We start from the raw sequence: 15649 nt of genomic DNA, 5'->3' as shown, positions 1-15649 counted from the left end.
TATTCTTAATAACATGATATGACACTGCTGAATGGGGGTGGAGGAGGAAGGAGGAGGCTTCTTTGATCCTGAGATGAAAAGTGATTTAGAAGAGCCAAACTCTGTATATGCAGAAAGATTAGGAATATTTTAGCCAATTTATTTCACTTCTACTTTCCATTTAACATATGCACAAGAACGATATACTGTACAATAAAAATCTTTTAGACATATGCTAAATCTAAAGACCTCTTTCAATAAATGTAAAATAAAATTCCCAAAGTAGTAAGAAAACTCTTTGTGCTAGAATTAACCGGTAATATGGTTTCTTTCTTCATAACATATAAATTGGAGAATTCCACAGCCGATGGCCTCTTAGAGTTAAATTATGTTTCATGCCAACTGAAATGACCTGTTAAGGTACTGCTGACCAATCCCCAGACGATCATCACTTTACAGTGATCAGAACCCACTGTAAATTAAGGCAGGTATTGTTTACAGCAGCCCTGAGACCTTACTTAGCATATATCAAGTCAGTAGGCTTTTAGAAAGTATGTGAACTGACTTGGCTAACAAACAGACCTGCAGAGATGGCAGAGACTGTAAGATGTTTTGTAATACAAAACACCTTGAAAGAGCATAAAACACTGCCACTATTTAAAAACACTCCTAGACAAATGTTTTCAACTCAAACCTTCAAACTTTTGACCACTGAAAAATGGTTCTGAATTTAAAAAGCAAGTGGATCTCAATTAAAGATCTGTTTGGTATTTGTGAAAATACTAAAATCACTCTTAGTGATTTAATTTTCATCCCTTTTAGATTCTACAGGACCATCCATTCCAAACGGCCACACAGGTTGTAGAGGTAAAACACTTCAGAGGGCGCCATTAACACAAACTATGTAAATGGAGCCCTGGACTCCTGTAATGCTCAACCCACTTAACTGCAGTTAGTAGCCCTAAAGGACAGGTAGAAGACCTGCACTTAGGCAGTATGTAAGAAACAGCACTGTGTAGCCAGGAAATTCTGTGCCAGTCTACTTTTTCATACCACCTATAAACCTTTAAGCACTGCTGATTAGTACTGCCATACTGCACAAACATTAAAAGCTCTAAAGTTTTTTTTTCAAATGAATTAAGCTTGAGTGGTACCTAATTTCCACTTACAACAGGATTTCCCTGAGAAAATTACTTCCTAATGCAAATATTTCTGGAGAACCTTACGAACCCAAGAATAATTAGCCAAATTATTTCATTATCAAGTAAAGAGGGACCTACATCACTTAGAATGCTGTTTTGATTATTCTTTTTTTTATTAATTAAAGCAAGACATCTAAGAGTCATGACTGCTGAAGAAATGAAACTTCAGTATTTAAAATGCTGTAATCTCTAATTCTGAATTCCACCACCCCAGATTGCCTTTCCTAATCAATTTAAATGACCCCTGTTCTAATTTTTTCTATTTATTGAAAGGACTGTCTCATACATGCCACTGAATTATAAACTAGTTGGAATGGAAATTGCCTTATTCCTGAAGTCTTTACCAATGTGGCAAGGCATCCTGATCAGAAAGGAGAAAAGTCTAACAAATAAGGTATCAGTGTCTGAGAGAGTTCAAATAGAGTCAGGAGGCTATTCTGGAGGTCACTCTTACACAAACACAGTTAGCCATTGCTACCTATCATAACTTTGCCAAATACCAACCAAAACCATTCCAGCCAATCCTAAAGAACACATAGGACAATATATAAGATTCTACAAAAGTTCCTTGTACTAGGGTAACTTTCCAGAAACCTACAACCTCCAAGTGGGTCCCTGGACCAGGTAAGTTCTGCAACCTAGAGGGCCCAGCCTCTCCAGAACATCAGATATGTTCCATTTCCTAACCCCTTCATACTGACAGCCCCTTCCAACATGAAGAAGTTAGAATGGGCATAGCGCAAATACCCCTAAAGAGTGGGAAAAAGATTAAAGGTGATGGTGGAGTTATACAGAGAAGGTAGACTTAAACGAATACAACTGCTGAATCATTATATGGATATTTCTTTTAGCCTCCAATATCTTAGCGCATCTAGAAGTAAAAACCTAAAATTGTGGAAGTGTAACCCATACAAAACTATGAAATCTGTTCTACAACTAATTATTGTGCTATGCTTTGAAATATATTGCTTTTTTTGGTATATATGTTATTTTTCACAAAAAAGAAAACAAATGATAAAAAATATATATATTCCTTCTGAAAGCCTCCAATGTTCTGAAGGAAAAATCTGAGATGATGGTATGGCGCCCATGACAAACTCTGGGACCTGTCCCATAACTACTTGTTGAAGAGTGCTTTGAAAACTATTTATTTTTTCTATCTTTGCTCTGTATATATGTTATATCATACAATTAAAAAAAAAAGAATGTGGTAAGGGACTGAAATGAGCATACGTTTTGCCTTCATTTTAAACCACTGCTAGCCAAATGTTTTGCATCCAACCCCCCAGAAGACCTTCTACTACTGGAAAATGTCTCTGAAATTAAAAAGCATATTAGGAAAGCGAGGGGTAAGGTATATGGTATGTATTATCTTTTTTTTTTTTGTTTTCATTTTATTTCTTTTTCTGTTGTCTTTTTATTTCTTTTTCAGAATTGATGTAAATGTTCTAAGATATGATGAATATGCAACTAAGTGATGATATTGCAAATTACTGATTATATATGTTGATGTTCTAGTTCATTTGTTAAATTTTTTTTAATTAATAAATAAATTTTTTAAAAAGAAAAAAAAGCACATTAGGATTTGAACCAGATTCTGGAGGCTGTGCACCCACTGTGACATGCTACCTTTCTAGACTGCCTTTCCTTTTATTCCTCCACGACCAGCACTACTAACCTGGTATTTTTTTCCCTCTCTTCATCTCCCTCCTTAAGAAGTCAGCATTCCCCCAAATTTTCTCCTCTTTTCTAACTTCCCTCAAAGTACCCACAGTTTATTTAACTATAAACTCCATTTAGTATCTTGGACACTTTTTTTTTATAAGGTGTTTTTTTTTTTTCTACAAGGGTGTTTTCTACTAACACTCTGGTTCTAAAGAACTTTGCCCACTAAATGCTGAGAGGCAAGCAAAGTAAGCAGGGAGTGGGGGTGAAATTAAAATAACAATTGCCCCCCCAAATTTCAAATTTGATTTTTTTTCTCTACTTTTTTTTTTCTAAAGACCAATGTAGCGTTTCCAACTGCCTGTTCCATTTGAGTGTTTATCTCATCATCTACTGACCAAGGTATCACTGTTCTCAGGGTTCACTGGTGAGCCAAGATCAAAAGCCCAGGGTCATCTGAAACTCCTTCCTTTTTTCTGTCCCTCATATCCTGTCATTTAATTTTAAATCTGGTCAATTCCTCCTTCAAGATTCCTCTTGCATTACCTCTTTCATTCCTATGGACAGTATTATAGCCCAAACCTTTTAACTCATATCTGGATTATTACAATAAATTTATAGACTCAGCCTATAATTAGTCATGCACCCAACAAGACCAATATCCCTTCTATAAGAAAGCTCAAACGGCAATGCCTACCGTGTACTGTCAAAACTCCTAGTATTTCAGGTTCCCAAGAATCTAACAACCCATACCTCTCCAATTCAGCAAACTGCTGCTTCACCTCCTAAAACCAAACCTTATACACATGAAAATTCTCTATTGCTTATTACATGCTCTTCCTTCTGTTTCTCCTTCTGCTATTCACTTTCCCCCAGAATGCACCCCTTTCCTGCCCACTCTCAGAATGACATGTACAAAACCAAGGGTCAATTCAAATACTCCATAAAATATTTCACAAGACAGATAAGATCATTGCTCCCTCTGCTAACTGCTTATAATACTTTAATAAATGTTTGCAACAAGACTCAGGATACATACTTCAAAGCACATATGGTAAGGAAACTCCCAAACAGAGAATGCAGAAATGGATTGGAATCTGTAGAATTCAACAGTGGGGGTGAGGTATTTTTTGAGTCTGTAATGCTTGAAAATTAGTAGGAAACAGAAATGATTTGAGAAGAAGGACAATTAATATGATATTGACCAAAATGAACGTAAGATGGCCAAGGAGTTCAAAAAAGTAGCAATATATACCTTGAATTCAGAGCAACTCTAATTCAGGATGATAAGTCACAGATTTAAAAGTGATTTCATTCCATACAGCTGCAACCAAAAATTAAGTAAGATGATTCCAAAGAAGAAAGGAAAAGACAAATTCACGGGGCAAGAATTTTGTTGTTCAGATGTGGCTCTCTAAGCCAACTCAGCAGGTGAACTCACTCCTACATGAGATATGACTCCCAGAGGTGTAAATCTCCCTGGCAATGTGGGACAGAAATCCCAGGATAAGTCAGGCCATGGCGTCAAGAGATTGATAAAAATGATCATGGTGATGAATACACAACTATGTGATGATATTATGAGCCACTGATTGTACACCACGTATGGAATGTTTGTATGTTAAGAATATTTGTATGTTTGTATGTTTAATTTTATCAATAAAAAGATTTAAAAACAAAAAAAGATAAACAGGATAACAAGAAATAAACTTTGCTCTTTTTAAACCTCCCCCACCCCCTGAAAGAAAAAAAGAAGAAAGCTGCAGCAAATACTATGGGGGAAAGTTTAGGAAGAAAAAGAACATTGTATTTAGGTATCTGCAGCCCTAATCATTCATCTGAACTCAAATTCGCTGACTCTACCTTTCTTCCCTGGAAGTACCACTGCTACCATGTTCACAATATATAAAACAGAACTTATCATATTAATCATATGATTAATCAGGTTAATCACATTAACCTGTTAAGTTATAAATTGCTCTTCCCTCCTCTCCATTCCCATCCTCTGAAGTAAAAATGTTACCAGGCTAGTGTGTATCCTTCCATACCTCTGTTCATATGCAGACAAATATATATCACACATATATGGAGGTAAGGGGTGGTTACTAACTTTTACAAAACTCAGAATATACGAAATACTTTACCCTGAAATTTGCATTTCTCTCAATATATTTGCATGGTTAGATACAGAATCCATGGTTTTTAAAACCTGTATAATATTCCACAAAAATGTATGATTTTCAGTTTTTTGCCACTATGAGAAATACTGTAATTTTATTCCTATTGGACAGATTCCCAAAACCATGTTGTTGAGTTAAAACAATATATGATAAAATATTATTTTTGAGAAAACTCAGTGAGTTCAGTATAACACACACTGTACATTTAACAATGAGGTTTTGTATTATTAGTTTTTATTTAATTTTTCACTAATACATATCTTGACAACCAACAAGACTTTATCTAGGGTATGGACAGATGAGTAAAAAATATTAATAAAAAAATAAACAATAATTGGGGAAAAAAGTTAAAATATATTGGGTAGATGGAAATACTAATGGTCAATGAGAGAGAGGGGTAAGGGATATGGTACGTATCTTTTTATTTCTTTTTCTGGAGTGATGCAAATGTTCTAAAAAATGATCATGGTGATAAATATACAATATGTGATGATACTGTTAGCCACTGATTGCACACCATGTATGGAATGTTTGTATGTTAAGATTGTGTTTGTATGTTGCTTTGTCAATAAAAAAAAAAAAAAAAACAACGTGGGGTTGCGGGGAGGACTAATATAGGAACTCTATTTTCTGTAAAAATTTAACTTCTCAAATAAACAGATATATAATGGACAGGCTTGAAGGTTTAAGGAAGCAATTTCAAAATAGCTTAAACAAGGAAGACATTTTATACTGCAAAAACATTATCAGTACTCAAGTTAAAAAACAATTATCAGATGCTATTAAGTGTCAGCCCCTGTTAAACCCTAGACAGATGGAAGGAATGTGCACTCAGGAAAACTGCTCACCAGAGGGAAAACAAGTCTTTAAGGGCAGAGCATGAGGCCAGGGTATGGATGAGGGGAGGTTTACAGAGAGACAGAGGCAGCATGAGACAAAGTTCCAGAAGCAGAGGAACAAACTACCTAGTGGAGTCAAAGTGCTATACTAATTCACTTCTGCAGCCGCCTAAAAAGAATAAGCTACAGGGTGAGCCTGCAGGTCTGACACAGGGGGAGCCAGGCCTTGAATTTATCTTCAGTTATCTAGGTTCACAATTTACATGAACAATGTTCACTTGATTACACGTTACATTAATTTATGGTCACTATATGATATGCACCATCAGCATTAACAGTCAGATTTAACCCTGACTACATGTCAGGCATTATAAGACAGTTAAATAAGAACTCTGGTTCATCTAATTTTGTAACAAGGCACTTTCTGAATAGAAAACTAACCTAAGAGATAACTTTTTAACTTGAGAATATATGATTCTAAATACAGGCAAAATCTTTGGAAATATACATGTTTACATGCTCTTATATGCCCAGAAAAATTACAGCAGAATACACAAGCAACATGATAGGCCCCTTGGAAGGGAGACTGGAGATATGGAGTGAGAAAGATCTATTGTGTTACCCTTTGTCACACACATTGTGAAATGAATTTTAAAAACTAGTAAAATCCCATTGACAGCATGTAATAACATGGATGGACCTAGAGAATATTATGCTGAGTGAGTCCAGCCAAAAACTAAAGGACAAATACTTTATGGTCCCACTGATGTGAACAGACATTCGAGAATAAACTTGAAATATGTCATTGGTAACAGAGTTCAGCAGGAGTTAGAAACAGGGTAAGACAATGGGTAATTGAAGCTGAAGGGATACAGACTGTGCAACAGGACTAGATACAAAAACTCAAAAATGGACAGCACAATAATACCTAATTGTAAAGTAATCACGTTAAAACACTGAATGAAGCTGCATCTGAGCTATAGGGTTTTTTTTTGTTTTTTACTATTATTACTACTTTTATTTTTTTTCTCTATATTAACATTTTATATCTTTTTCTGTTGTGTTGCTAGTTCCTCTAAACCGATGCAAATGTACTAAGAAACGATGATCATGCATCTATGTGATGATGTTAAGAATTACTGAGTGCATATGTAGAACGGTATGATTTCTAAATGTTGTGTTAATTTCTTTTTTTTTTTCTTTCTTTCCGTTAATAAAAAAAAAAAAAATTCTTTAGGTAAGAAAAAAAAATCCCATTGACATTATTAATAGCAAATAAAACTGAATACATCAACTAATTTGCTGTGAAATCTTATCAAATTAAATTCTCATTTGCAAGACCCAAATCCTCAAGGACTATCGAACTTTATTTTCTTTACTCTTTCCCACAGTTTCAACAAAGGGCATTTATTTGGGGGGAAGTGGGAATACACTCCCATCTGATCTTTCAAACTGCAAAAAGCTGGAAGCCATTATTACTGTTGTTCTCCTGAAGAAAGATGATCAGTGGGTTATGCGGTGATTGCAAGGCTACCAGCTATAACAGAAATTCACCATTTAGAGACCTTACAGTTGGATTGAGCATTTTGGTTAGTCTCTCTGAAAGTCCTTTATACAGCCTGTCCTGGACTCTCCTAATCTCCCAACTTTACAACAAGGCACAACTTTTTCTATAGCACAGCACCCTCACTTCATATACAGAAATATAAAATCTACAAGGTGAGGTTTTCTGAAGAAAATCCTAGAATTTTTTCCCTTGATCCAATGTAAAAATCCAATGAATTCTGATAATTTTCTGACTGCATTAGGAACAGTGCCACACCATAACTTCAAAAGTCTCAGTCTATGAAGAAAGCAATTGATAGGGGAGGGGCAAGAGTTAAAGGGAGGTTTGGATTTTCTATTTGGTGATGATAAGTTTATCAGTTATTTTCCTGTTTGGACCAATGAAAACTGTTGAAAATTGAGAGTGCTGATAATTGTACAACTAAGTGAGAAACTATGAAACACTGATCATTGACTGTGGACATTATACAGGATGCCCAATGGAAGGAGGCAGCTGAAGGATACATTGACTGAAAAGTACAATGGCAAAACTGTGGTATATATATGTATGATGGAATATTATGCAGCTATATAAACGAACAAAGTCATAAGGCATAGCAACGAGGTGACATTAGGTGGTACAAAATAAGTCAGAAAACAAAAAAGAGATCAAGCTTCAAAGCCAATCAGATCAGGACTAAAATAAATGAGAATAAGGGTAAGGATGACATTTTCTGTATTTTAGAATTTCACCTACTGTATGAGACCAAAGGAAGAGGTTTATTTTGCCCAAAACCTCAATTTTCTGTAGGACATACTCTAATTCAACCTGCTTGGATAGCTCATTTAAACAATCCAAACACATGAAGCCCAGAATGGGAATGAGGGCTTGTAAATCTGTGTATTTTAATGTAATGCTCAGACACAACCCAGCATATGTTGAGTAGATAATTAAAAAGTATTGGCAAGGTACCTTGAGGGCCTGGAGAAAAAATACAGAATTATTAAGCTTCACCACAGGGGAAACCCCTAATACTGTCTCAAACATTAGGGACTCCCAAGTTAATACGCCAAGCACTCAATCTTGACGCTTGCTCTTGTGAAGCCTATTTCTGTAGCAGAGAAGCTAAGTCTACTATAGTTAAACATGAAAGATACTTGCAGAAAACCTCTTTGGTTGCTCAGCTGTGGTCACTCTCTTAAGCCCAACTCTACAAGGAAAATAATTACCCAGCCCCCTTACATAGGACATGCTATCTAAGGGTGAAGGAAACATGAGGCATGACTCCCAGGGATGAGCCTAGTCCTGGAACTGTGGATTGACAACCCTTTTCTGACCAACAGGGGGAAAAGAAACGTAACAAAATAAGGTATCTGTGGCTAAGAGAGTTCAAAGAGTTGAGAGTCTATTCTGGAGGCTACTCTTACCTTAGTTTCAGCTAGATATTACAAATTGCCATGGTTACCCAAACCCCAAGCAAAACTACTCCTGTCAACCCTAAAAAACACTTAGGGCTTTATCTGAGATGCTACAAAAGTTTCATGTACTAAGATTACTTCCCAGAAACCTACAACCTCCAGATGGGTTCCAATGCCAGGAAAGTTCTGAAATCCAGAGGGACCAGCCTCTCCAAGAACATCAACTCATTCCATCTCCCTATCCCATATTATCAACATCCCTTTCCAACATGAATAAGTTAGAATGGGTATAGTTCAAATACTCCTAAAGACGGAAAGAAAGATCAAAGGAGATGGTGGAGTTATACAGACAAGACAGGGTGCAAAAAATAAGTATGACTGCTGAATCATTACACTGACATTCCTTTCAGTATCTAGTGTCTTACAGCAGCTAGAAGGAAAAACCTAAAATTGTGGAAATGTAACCCATATCAAACTCTGAAATCTATTCTATAACTACTTGTTACAATATACTTTGAAACATATTGCTCTTTTTTTTGTATGTATGCTATATCTCACAATAATGATGTTTTAAAAAAAACAACTGAGTAAAAAAGGCATTAATAACTGCAATGTGATAGACTTTACAAAACTCTCCAAAGTAAACCCTGGGGATACATGGTGGTGAACCTATGATGGGAGGGTATATCATTTGGTATCTGTTGAAATGTAATAGTCCTAACATTTACTATGAGTTACTATATGCTTACTATGAGTTCAAAATGCTTTATATGGGGTGGGCCATGGTGGCTCAGCAGGCAGAGTTCTCGTCTGCCATGCTGGAGACCCAGGTTCAATACCCGGTGCCTGCCCATGCAAAAAAAAAAAAGTGCCTGACCAAAAAGTTAAGTGGCTTACCCAAAGTGAAACCCATAAGATCAAGAGTCCAAAAACTAAAATCATTAAGAATGAGAAATCACCCCCAATAAATCCCAGAGTGTTCTGAACAGTGAATAAAAAAGTATTTGCAAAGTACCCTTTGGGGAATGATGAGAAAGGGGGAAAATTCAACCCCCCCAAGTGGAGAATTCTTGATATTCTCACAAGCAGTGCAGACAACCATAGCAATAGGCTGAGCCCCCAATCTTGGAGTTTGTTCATATGAAACTTAACCCCACAAAGGATAGGTCAAGCCTATTTAAAATTAGGCCTAAGAGTTACCCCCAAGAGAACCTCTTTTGTTCCTCAGATGTGACCTCTCTCTCCAGCCAAGACAACAAGCAAACTTACCACCCTCCCCCTGTCTACGTGGGACATGACTCCCAGGGGTGCGGACCTTCCTGGCAACGTGGGACAGAAATCCCAGAATGAGCTGAGACTCAGCATCAAGGGATTGAGAAAACCCCTAGAATGAGATGAGACTCAGCACCAAGGAATTGAAAAAACCTTCTTGACCAAAAGGGGGAAGAGTGAAATGAGACAAAATAAAGTGTCAATGGCTAAGAGATTCCAAACAGAGTCAAGAGGTTATCCTGGAGGTGATTCTTACACATTAAATAGGTATCACCTTGTTAGTCAAGATGTAGTAGAGATACTGGAGGGAACTGCCTGAAAACGTGGAGCTGTGTTCCAGTAGCCATGTTTCTTGAAGATGACTGTATAATGATATAGCTTTCACAATGTGACTGTGTGATTGTGAAAACCTTGTGTCTGATGCTCCTTTTATCTACCTTATCAACAGACAAGTAAAACATATGGAATAAAGATGAATAATAGGGGGAACAAATGTTAAAATAAATTTAGGTTGAAATGCTGGTGATCAGTGAGAGGGAGGGGTGGGGGTATGGTATGTATGAATTTTTTTGTTTGCGTTTTCTTTTTCTGAATAGGTGCAAATGTTCCAAGAAATCATCATGATGATGAATATGCAACTATGTGATGATATTGTGAATTACTGATTGTATATGTAGAACAGAATGATCAAAAGTTACGAATGTTTACATTTGTTCAGTGTTTTTTGGTATTTAAAAAAAAATTATGGGAATGAAAAAAAAAGAACGAGGCATCATGAGATCTTGTAGGTTCGTACAGGTTAGCGTGATGCCCTTTGGGCAGAAAATTAAAAAGTATTTGCAAATTAGGAGATGGAATAGGAGCTTGCTCCGTCCACTCCACGCATCGACCTGGTATTGCAGTACTTTCAGGAACGGTGCACCAAAAAAAAAAAAAAAAAGTATTTGCAAAGTCCCCTTGGGAGACTGGGGAGAAAGGAAGAAACATTCAACTTCGCCATCTGGAGAATTCCTGATATTCTCACAAGCAGTGGAGACAACCAATTCAACAGACTGAGCCCTCAATCTTGGGGCTCACCTCTATGAACCTTATTCCTGCAAGGAGAAGTAAAGCCTACTTATAATTATACCTAAGAGTCATCCCCAGAGAACCTCTTTTGTTGCTCAGATGTGACTTCTCTAAGTCAACTCAGCAGGTAAAGTCATTGCCCTCCTCCCGCTATGTGGGACGTGACTCCCACAGATGTCCATCTCCCCTCTACATGGGACATGACTCCCAGGATGAGCTGGGATCAGGCATTATGGGACTGAGAAAGACTTCTTGACCAAAAGGGGGAAGAAAGAAATGAGACAAAATACAGTTTCAGTGACACAGAAATTTCAAAGAGTTGAGAGGTTATCCTGGAGATTATTCTTATCCATTATACAGATATCCCTTTTTCGTTTATCATACTTTGGAGTGGCTAGAGGGAAGTACCTGAAACTGTCAAACTGTATTCCCAGCCTTGATTCTTGAAGACAGCTGTGTAACTATATAGCTTTACAATGTGAGCGTGTGAGCATGAAAACCTTCTGTCTGATGCTCCTTTTATCCAGGATATGGACAAACGAGTACAAAAATAAGGATAGAGCAGGCCATGGTGGCTCAGCAGGCACAGTTCTCGCCTGTCAGGCCGGAGACCCACGTTCAATCCCCAGTGCCTGCCCATGCAAAAATAAATAAATAAGGATAAATAAATAATAGCAGGGATAAGGGGTAAAAAAAAAAAATAGGGTAGATTGAAATACTAGTGGTCAATGAGGGGGGTGGTAAGGGGTATAAGATGGAGGAGTTTTTCCTTTTTTCTTTTTATTTTTTTTTCTAGAGTGCTACAAATTTTCTAAAAATAATCATGGTGATGAATACACAACTATGTGATGATACCGTGAGCCACTAATTGTATAAAATTATTCAAAGACTAAAAAAAAAAAAAAAGAATGCAACAAAGCCTATAAGGGTAAAGGGGAGCAGGAGCTGGTGCATAGAGAATGCTGAAGAAGAAAGAGTTAGGATTTCTTTTTTGGAGATTATCAGCTTATTCAATTACACTAAAAACTAAAGTTAAGAGGTAAAACAGTAGCCAGATCACAGAAATCCTGAAATGTTTGCATTTCATATCTCAAGGGCAATGGAAGGTTATAAAAAGATTTAAGTAGGCAAGTATCTAGAATACAACCTGAATTTATAAGATCATTCAGGATGTCTGGAGAACAATGAATTGGTGAGAGCTAAAAGGAAGGGAGAGTGTTACAGAAAGCTACCTGGTATCATAGAAGCCAGAGTCAAATACCAAAGAAGTCATGATTTAACTATATTTACTGATACAAAAAATGTCAGCAATATATTAAGTGTAATGGGCAAGCTACTGCATCCAGAGAATATGACTATATTTCACACATATTAAAATACCTTATTAGTGGGAGAACTTATAGATATATCCCAAGATGTTAAAATTTACATCTGGATGGTAAAATTATAGGTAATTCTTCTTCTAATAAGTTTCTAATTTATATATATACAATTTCTGTTAAAAAAAAAAATGGAAGAAATATTTAGAAGTTCCAAATATTGAGTTCTAAAAATGAAAGACTGAAAAGCATCCACTGGATTCAGAAACCAAGTCACTGGTGACCTTGAAGAATGGAGCAAGATACAGGAGTGTGGTGAGGGACAAAACCTGACTTCAGTGGGATAAGGAATGACTGAAAAAGGAGAGGGAAGACCTCCAATGCAGTCAATTCTTTCAAAGTCTTGACTGTGAAGGAGTATAGACAATAGAATAAAGTGGGAAAAAAAAATTTCCATTTTTTGTTTTAGATAAAAATATCCTGATGGAAAAGTACTAGCAGAATCAAAATGTGAGGATTCTATTCAGCAAAGATATAATGATCGACACAAGGTCCCTCGAGAAGCAGAGAGGAGGGGGGTTTCAGAGAACAAATGAAAAAACAATTATTACTATCCACTTGCAAAAGAGGAAAATAGATCTAAATAATTTTAGAATACCTCCAAGATTTCTTTATGGATTCTGGGAGGGGGGGGCAGAGGGAACCCTCAGGGGAGTGGAATAGGAAGCTGAGAATTCATACTTAATGGCATCAATTTTCTTAAAAGAAATAAGCAAATGACAGAGAAGATAAGAGGGTAAGGGTGTAAGGAGAGTAAAGAAACTGACAGCTGGCTTACAACAGTGCTTTTTGTTTTTTTAATAAACTTCATTTAGGAATAATTTTAGATTAAAAAAAGTTGCAGAGATTAGTACAGAAAGCGCCCTTATACCTTTCAGTTCCCCCTGTATTTTACATTAGAATGGTACATCTGTCAAACTAAGAAACTTCGGTATATCACTATTATCTAAACTCTAGAAATGGACTTAACCAGTTCCAACAATGTTCTGTTCCTGTTCCAGGATCCAATCCATGACACATCATGTTTAGTAGTTTTGAAGACCCAATCAAGAAAGAGATCGTGGTTCCCCCAGTGGCACCCATCTGCACGGTTGTGGACATCTTTCTCCAACTTAGCAGCCTGGATATAGGGAAAGAGAGATGAAAACCAGTAGGATTAGGGTTCTGTCAGCACAGTAAAAGGAAAAAAATAAGAAGGCAAAGAAAGAAGTAAAGGATGTTGGCAAAAGCATGATTTAGGCACTATGGAGAAGGAAATAAAAACAAGGGAAGGACAGAAACATTCAATATGATAGTAACCTCAAAAAAACAGGTATGACAGGGATAAAAACGAAGGAATGAAAGAATTAAAGATGGGTGTAAAATCAAGGAACCAGGAAGCTGGAAGGATTAAATGGGTCATCTACGTGGACTGTGAAGTCACACCAAAATAACAGAAGAAAGAGAGAAGGACCTGGTGAAACTTTTTCAATGAATCAAAGATGAGACTACTAGGTCTAAATCTGCTGATAATGCAGGGAAAGAAAGTTGTACTGTCAGACAGTAGAGAAACTCACAGCAACTTCAGAGGAAAAAAGAGTTTTGCATAAAGAAGGAAGAATAACAGCTAGGGTGCCCATACATAATCTATCAACTAAACTAGAAAATGTTTGTGACAAGGGTAATTATTAATATTTACCTAGAGACAACAGGAGCAAATTAGAATGAGTGATTATCCTAGTAAAGAAATAGAACAGGCATGTAAATGGACAAAGCTGAAGACTGATTCTGCCTCCTGACATACCTACCAATGAGCATGAAAATGTACGAGTAATCCCAGAGGACTAAAGGCTAAGTAAGATTATGAGGGAAAGGAGGCCTTTGATTACCTTAAGAAGGCCAAAAAAAAAACATCCTATGGGGTGGGCCACGGTGGCTCAGCAGGCAGAATTCTTGCCTGCCATGCCAGAGACCTGGATTCGATTCCTGGTGCCTACCCACGTAAAAAAAAAAAAAAATCCTATGAATGATTTAATACAAGGGAGACAGAGATTTAACACAGAGATAACTTTTTATTTTTGGTAAATTTTAAGAACTCACTAGAATATCTGGAAAGGAATGAAACCATGAGAGATTGGGTAAAAGGGAGAAGAAATTCTGAAGCAATAAGGAGTGGTAAGAGTGGTAAGGAGATGAGCCCACAAAAAGAGAAAATGACAGCTGATGTCAGGAATGCATGGCACAGTGGGATTGCTAGGCACGAGGATTCTGAAAGAACTAATCCTAGCATCTCTGAAAGGTAGGAGCACTCAAAGCTTTGAAGGAGAAGATAGAATAAGTGAAGATAGAGCGCTTCTCACAGAATGTGGGAAAATACTGTTAGTTCTGAGCCTGTGCCAATGTCTCTCCAGCTTAAAGTAACTGCAAGAGAGATGACAAGGCTCTCAAGCTCCCTTTCTGGCCTTTTTCCTCCTTTTACTACTCCAATTCCAGGGGAAAGGACCTTAAACAAAGACCAATCCTCAAATGTTAGAGAGAGTTGACTTAAAAATAGCTGAGGATTTGATGCCAAAGGAGTACAGAATGTTCAACAGGATTGATTGTAAAGATTTCAGAAATGGATAGCACAATATTGTAAGTATAATGAACAAAGCTGAATGAATATGGTTAAAGGCAGAAGGTTAGGGGTATGTATGTATGACACCAGAAGAAAAAACTGGACCAAGCAAAACCTAGAGTCAACAATGATGGTGATTAAATGTACAAACATCAGAAAGTTTTTACATGAGGAAGAACAAATGAATGTCACCACTGTAAGATGTTAAAAATAGAACAGTATGTGGAAAAAGTAAACTAATGCAAACTAGGGTCTATCATTAACAGTAACACTGCAATATTCTTTCATTAATTTTAACAAAGGCACTATATCAAAACTAAATGTCAGTAATAGGGGGATATAAGGGAGGGGTATAGGATTCTTCTCGTTGTTGTTTCTACTTTTTTTCTCCCCTCTTCTCTCTTTACAGAAGAAATGGAAATGTCCTATATATATAGATTGTGGTGGTAAATGCATAACTATGTGATTATACTGGGAGCCACTGACTGTACACTTAGGATGGACT

General features: G+C 36.8%; 1 protein-coding gene and 1 pseudogene across 4 annotated transcripts in view; one reads left to right on the top strand and one right to left on the bottom strand.

Annotated features, from left to right (window-relative positions):
* Nucleotides 1-15649, bottom strand: part of GIGYF2 (GRB10 interacting GYF protein 2) — a 164047-nt gene that overhangs the window by 131457 nt on the left and 16941 nt on the right. The window lies entirely within an intron of this gene.
* LOC143678622 (U2 spliceosomal RNA) lies at nucleotides 10909-11028 on the top strand (annotated as a pseudogene).

Source organism: Tamandua tetradactyla, chromosome 3 (genome assembly GCF_023851605.1).
Source record: "Tamandua tetradactyla isolate mTamTet1 chromosome 3, mTamTet1.pri, whole genome shotgun sequence".
NCBI classification, from domain to species: Eukaryota; Metazoa; Chordata; class Mammalia; order Pilosa; family Myrmecophagidae; genus Tamandua; species Tamandua tetradactyla.
This window is presented reverse-complemented; position numbering and strand designations above follow the sequence as displayed.